The sequence below is a fragment of the Euprymna scolopes genome, chromosome 16 (assembly GCF_053919585.1).
Source record: "Euprymna scolopes isolate OS-2025 chromosome 16, ASM5391958v1, whole genome shotgun sequence".
Classification (NCBI taxonomy): Eukaryota; Metazoa; Mollusca; class Cephalopoda; order Sepiida; family Sepiolidae; genus Euprymna; species Euprymna scolopes.
Window position 1 is genome coordinate 6,165,286 of NC_136497.1, and position 7,705 is coordinate 6,172,990.

Sequence of the window (7,705 nt, forward strand, 5' to 3'; positions counted from 1 at the left end):
AAATGTTTACCCGATTTAATCAAAGGTAAACTTGAATGTAATATAAATATTAATATTTATATATTAAAAAATTAATCCCAACCAAATAAAACAAGCTCAATACAGACACCATAGAGAGAGAAGCTTATAAGAAAAAGAAAAGAATCTAAAACTGTGAATTAAAATCTACAATTAAATTTATTATTCGACAGAATACCCCAACAACAATTTTCAAAGTCCTTATTCTGGAGAGTTTCAAAGAATGGCAATCTTGCTATTCTTCTCATTAGAGGACAGTAAGAAATTAGCAAATTATAATTGTAGCAAAGCTAAAATTTGCTGGTTGATGCATTAGATGAAACAATTATTTGTGATATCTATATCTTCTTCTTCTATATATATAAAAGGCAAAAATCGGTGTGTATGTATGTATGTATGTATGTATGTTTGTTTGTAACGCTAAAACTTTTGAAAGACGGAACCAGAGTTGACAAATTTGGTATCATATTGCACCTTGATCACCCGGATGACAAATATCGAAATTTCACGTCAAACGGACCAGTAGAAAGGGGTCAACTGATCGTTTTTCTCCTAGGGGGGCCCCCCAAAAAACCTGTCATTTTAACGTTATTCAATACGTGTCACGTGACGTGACGTCAGCTCAAACTTTTGACAGACACAACCAAAGTTGACAAATTATGTATCATATTGAACCTTGATCACCCGCATGACAAATATCGAAATTCCACACCAAACGGACCATTAAAAGGGGGTGAACTGATCATTTCTCTCCTAGGGGGGCCCCAAAAAAAACCTGTCATTTTAATGTTAATATTACATAATCCAAAAACGCTTAGTCATGTCACGTGACGTGACGTCAACATCCAGTAATGGCGAACAAATGTAAACAAACACTTTGTTTTACCGATACTTTTGTAATTTCTCTTCTGCTTTGTTCTAGAGATTATTAAACTCCATGACAATGTCTCCAACGTATTTAACTGGTTAAAAATAGTATTTATACAAGAGTTTTAACGAAAAATATCAGGAAAAAATGTACAGGAATAAAAAAAAATTCAGCTTTCAAAATATTCGTCGATAAAAAAACCGATCTTTATATTTACGCTAGCCATTTTGTATATTACCACGTGACCTGCTATCTCTTAAACTGGAGGGGGGGATCCACTTGAATCCAACAAAACCAGTAATTTTTTTTTTCTATTATATATACATCATTTTCTATAAAATTAAGTGTAGACTTTATAATTAAAACAAAAAATGTTATTCATACTAAAAAAAAAAACGCTTAGTCATGTCACGTGACGTGACGTCAACATCCACTAATGGCGAACAATTGTACCTATTTACTATGCCTCCCCACGGGACAGAGTTAGACACCAGGGTCGTTTTTTAACGTGGAGAAAAGGTACAAAAATAAAAATTGTCTCAGTCGTGGAGGATTTCTCCTCCACCGAAAGAGAACAAGAAATAGAAGTGCAGCATCTGAAGAACAGATACTACACTTTGATCTTGACCAAAAGGCCAAGAATGCGAACAATTGTAAATAACAACTTTTTTCACAAAACCAACACCGTCTTTCTTTTTTTTCTCTCTCTTTCTCTCTCTCACCCACTTACTCTTCCCTCTCTCTCACCCTCTTTCTCTTGACGTCACACCTCTGTTAAACTGTGGGGGGGGGGGGGGAACACATTCCCAGGCATTATCTCCTATAGATGCACATTTTATTAGAAATTCAGCTTTCAAAATATTAGACGATAATAAAAATATAAAACCAACACCCTCTTTCTCTTTTCTCTCTCTCTCACCAACTTACTCTTCTCTCTCTCTCACCCTCTTTCTCTTGACCTCCTACTACTGTTAAACTGTGTGTGTGGGGGGGGGGGTGAAGAGGCAGCTTGAAAACCAACAAAAACAGTGCACAGTTTCCCAAGCATTTGGGGTGGGAAGGGGGGGAAGAAGCCGAGCGCACAGTTTCGTGTGAGAGAGAGAGAACAATTCTCAACCTATATACTCAACAAATTTTTTATCTACAGATTTGAAAGTTTGTATATAGGGTATTCAGACATATGGAAATATATCTAGCATAATCTATCTATTATATCTATAAAAGTGAAAATGTGTGTGTGTGTGAGGTAGCCAGAGAGAGAGAGAGAGAGAGAGAGAGAGAGAGAGAGAGAGAGAGACAACAATTCTCAACCTATATATTCAATACATTTTTTATCTACAGATTTGAAAATTTGTATATAGGGTATTCAGACATATGGAAATATATCTAGCATAATCTATCTATTATATCTATAAAAGTGAAAATGTGTGTGTGTGTGTGAGGTAGCCAGAGAGAGAGAGAGAGAGAGAGAGACAACAATTCTCAACCTATATATTCAATACATTTTTTATCTACAGATTTGAAAATTTGTATATAGGGTATTCAGACATATGGAAATATATCTAGCATAATCTATCTATTATATCTATAAAAGTGAAAATGTGTGTGTGTGTGTGTGTGTGCGTAAGAGAGAGAGAGAACAATTCTCAACCTATATACTCAACGTATTTTTATCTACGGATTTTAAACTTTGTATATAGGGTATTCAGACATATAGAAATATATCTAGCATAATCTATACATTATATCTATAAAAGTGAGAATGTGAGTGTGTGAGAGAGAGAGAACAATTCTCAACCTATATATTCAACAAATTTTTTACCTACAGATTTGAAAATTTGTATATTGGGTATTCAGACATATGGAAATATATCTAGCATAATCGATCTATTATATCTATAAAAGTCAGAATGTTTGCGTGTGGTTGTGTGTGTAAGGTTGCGAGAGAGAGAGAGAGAACAATTCTCAACCTATCTATTCAATAAATTTGTTATCTACAGATTTGACCATTTGTATATAGGGTATTCAGACATATGGAAATATATCCAGCATAATCTATCTATTATATCCATAAAAGTGAGAATGTGTGCGTGAGAGAGAGAGAGAGAGAGAGAGAGAGAGAGAGTAAGTACAATTCTCACCCTATATATTCAACAAATTTTTTATCTACCGATTATAAAATTTGTATATAGGGTATTCAGACATATGGAAATATATCTAGCATAATCTATCTATTATATCTAGAAAAGTGAGAATGTGTGTGAAAGAGAGAGAGAGAAGAGAGAGAGAGAGAACAATTCTCAACCTATATATTCAACTAATTTTTATGTACAGATCTGAAAATTTGTATACAGGGTATTCAGACATATGGAAATATATCTAGCATAATCTATTATATCTATAAAAGGTAGAATGTGTGTGTGTGTTTGTGAGTGAGTGAGTGAGTGAGTGAGTGAGAGAGAGAGAGAGAGAGAACAATTCTCAACCTATATACTCAACAAATTTTGTATCTACAGATTTGATAATTTGTATATAGGGTATTCAGACATAAGGAAATATATCTAGCATAATCTATCTATTATATCTATAAAAGTGAGAATGTGTGTGAAAGAGAGAGAGAGAGAGAACAATTCTCAACCTATATATTCAACAAATTCTATCTTTACAGATTTGAAAATTTGTATATAGGGTATTCAGACATTTGGAAATATATCTAGCATAATCTATTATATCTATAAAAGTGAGAATGTGTGTGTGAGAGAGAGAGAAAGAACAATTCTCAACCTATATACTCAACAAATTTTTTATCTACAGATTTAAAAATTTGTATATAGGGTATTCAGACATATAGAAATATATCTAGCATAACCTATCTATTATATCTATAAAATGACCATGTGTGTGTGTGTGAGAGAGAGAGAGAGAGTCAGAGAGAGAGAGAGAGAGAACAATTTTCAGCTTGTGTGTGTGTGAGAAAGAGAGAGAGAGAAAGAGAGGAAGGAAAATTCTCACCCTATATATTCAACAAATTTTTTATCTACATATTAGAAAATTTGGATATAGGGTATTCAGACGTATGGAAATATATCTAGCATAATCTATCTATTATATCTATAAAAGTGAGAATGTGTGTGTGAGAGAGAGAGAAAGAGAGAGAGAGAGAACAATTCTCAACCTATATATTCAACTAATTTTTTATCTACAGATTTGAAAATGTGTATATTGGGTATTCAGACATATGTAAATATATCTGGCATAATCTATGTATTATATCTATAAAAGTGTGAATGTGAGTGATGGAAAGAGCAAAAAATTCTCAACCTATATAACCTATAAAAGTGAGAATATGTGTGAGAGAGAGAGAGAGAGAGAACAATTCTCAACCTATATATTCCACACATTTTTGGGCACAGATTTGGAAATTTGTATATAGGGTAGGCAGACATATAGAAATATATCTAGCATAATCTATCTATTATATCTATAAAAGTGAGAACTTGTGTGTGTGTGTGTGTGTGTGTGTGTGTGTGAGAGAGAGAGAGAACAATTCTTAACCTACATACTCAACAAATTTTTTACCTACAGTTTAGAAAATTTGTATATAGGGTATTCAGACATATGGAAATATATCTAGCATAATCTATCTATTATAACTACAAAAGTTAGAATGTGTGTGTGAGAGAGAGAGAGAGAGAGAACAATTCTAAACCTATATATTCAACAAATTTTTTATCTAAAGATTTGAAACTTTGTATATAGGGTATTCAGACATATGGAAATATATCTAGCATAATCTATCTATTTTATCTATAAAAGTGAGAATGCGTGTGTGTGAGATAGCGAGAGAGAGAGAGAGAAAAAGAGAGAGATAAAAATTCTCAACCTATACATTCAACAAATTTTTTATCCACAGATTTGAACATTTGTATATAGGGTGTTCAGACATATAGAAATATATCTAGCATAATCTATCTATTATATGTATAAAAGTGAGAATGTGTGTGTGTGTGAGAGAGAGGACAATTGTCAACCTATGTATACAACAAATTTTTTATCTACAGATTTCAAAATTTGTATATTGGGCATTCAGACATATTTCAATATATCTGGCATAATCTGTCTATTATATCTATAAAAGTGAGAATGTGTGTGATAGAGAGAGAGAGAACAATTCTCAACCTATATACTCAACAAATTTTTTATCTACAGATTTGAAAATTTGTATATAGGGTATTCAGACATATGGAAATATATCTAGCATAATCTATTATATCTATAAAAGTGAGAATGTGTGTGTGTGTGTGAGAGAGAGAGAGAGAGAACAATTCTCAACCCATATACTCAACAAATTCTTTATCTACAGATTTTAAAATTTGTATATAGAGTATTCATACAAATAGAAATATATCTAGGATAATCTTTCTATTATATCTATAAAAGTGAGAATGTGTGTGTGTGTGAGCGAGAGAGAGAGAGAGAGAGAGAGAGAGAACAGTTCTCAACCTATACATTCAACAAATTTTTATATATAGGGTATTCAGAAATATCGAAATATATCTAGCATAATCTATTATATCATTAAAAGTTACAATGTGTGTGTGTGAGAGATAGAGAGAACAATTCTCAACCTATGCACTCTACAAATTTTTTATCTACAAATTAGAAAATTTGTATATAGGGTATTCACACATATGGAAATATATCTAGCATAATCTATCTATTATATCTATAAAAGTTAGAATGTGTGTGTGAGGTAGCCAGAGAGAGAGAGAGAGAGAGAGTAAGAACAATTTTCAACCTATATATTCAACAAATATTTGATCTACAGATTAGAAAATTTGTATATAGGGTATTCAGACATATGGAAATATATCTAGCATAATCTATCTATTATATCTCTAAAATTGAGAATGTGTGTGTGAGAGAGAGAGAGAGAGAGAACAATTTTCAACCTATATACTCAACAAATTTTTTTATCTACAGATTTGAAAATTTGTATATAGGGTATTCAGACATATGGAAATATATCTAGAGTAATCTATCTATTATATCTATAAAAGTGAGAATGCGTGTGTGTGTGAGAGAGAGCGACACAGAACAATTCTCAACCTATATATTCAACAATTTTTTTATGTACAGATCTGAAATATCACATTTGTATAGAAGTAGAAATCTTGATACCTACTCTGATACCTAATAAAAGAAAGGACACTCTTTAGGGCGGATTTTGATTATAACAAGTCACTAATTAGAAATTATAATAAACATTCAAATAATTTAAGAATTTTACCAAAATAAAATTGCATGGTAATCACCCAATTTCTGCCACAAAATTTTGATTGGCAGAACTCATAAACATAAAATATATATTTTCTAATTTCATCTTTTTTTTTTCTTTTTACATAATCTGGTTTGATGTTTTCCCAAATATTCAAATCACTATATTTTGCTGCTTAATATCAAATACAGCAACTGAGTTATTTTTATGCATCAAACAATTACATTTTCTCATTCATCCAAACTAATCACTGAACATCAATTTCATATTTTCTTCACTAAAATATTACTGTGCTTGATGTCATCAAGTGGAGCGGATCATTTTTTTTTCATTTGTTCACACATTTTTCCAATTTATATATATTTTAAAGATTCTTAGCCTATGTCATTGCATACCAATCTGTTTATTAAAAGTTAAGGTTCACTGTAAACACATATGTTACACCAAAATAAAAACGCTTCAGATAATGTCTTGATATTCAATTCAGTTTCTCACATGACATCTTATGAAGTTAGTAGAAATGTTACAGACTTTTGAATCTCAAACACTTTCAATACTGTGCACTGATATTTTCTTTTTTGCAATATAAGCACATTCATGATTTTTTTTACAAACGTTAAAAACTTTCACATTGTGTAGCAATATACTGAAACAATTATAAAAATATTTGTTTTTATTTTGAATGATGCAGGGCATCTGAAGAGAGATTTTTCTAACAAAATGAAAGTATAATTTTTAGCAATAGGTATCTAGGAAAAGGCCACTACATATGTTATAAGTTCCAAATTTCCACAACCTGGCAAATACTGGTACATGCTAGCAAATTTAGATTTGCAATTACAAAATATGATTCTAATTTTTTCCTTTGCTCTTTATTCTAACACTACACTAAGTTTACTGTGTTATTTCGCTACAGTTGATATTGTGTAGAACAATAAGAAAATCATAGTGAACAATGCATTCAACAAAATTTCACACACATTTCTAGATACCTATATCTAATAAGTTCAAAAGAAAGGACACACTTAGGGAGGTATTTTGGTGGTCAAGTCACTAAAAAGAGATTAGCTGGTTTCCCGGCATAGCCCAGGATATAATAAAGATTGACTGAAATACATGTTCTAGCTGGTTTCTAGGCGTTGCCAGGGATGTAATATAGACACATTATGTTGTATATTACCTGTTCTCTTCTCCCTAAGGTAAAACAATTTCATATACATGCTGTAAATTACCTATGCTAGGGATAAAACATGAACAATATCAGTCCTAGGGTAGATAAAACAAATAATACATAGAGATGAAAGATTCCTCTCCCCTAAGAATCAAACATATGTTCAATATCTGCTTTTGTTTTTTCATTGTTTATACGGTCCCGAGCAACGCCGGGTAGCCCTGCTAGTATATATATAAAAGCGAAAATGTATGTATGTATGTATGTATGTTTGTGTGTCTGCTAAAAGCTTTTGACCGACGGAACAAAAATTCACAAACTTGGTATCATATTAAAGCCCCACCCTCCGGACGACAAATATCGAAAAATT

General features: G+C 31.7%; 1 pseudogene; it reads right to left on the reverse strand.

The window, feature by feature from the left end:
• Positions 1-1,400: 1,400 nt before the first annotated feature.
• LOC145296469 (U2 spliceosomal RNA) lies at positions 1,401-1,534 on the reverse strand (annotated as a pseudogene).
• Between the last annotated feature and the right edge of the window lie 6,171 nt (positions 1,535-7,705).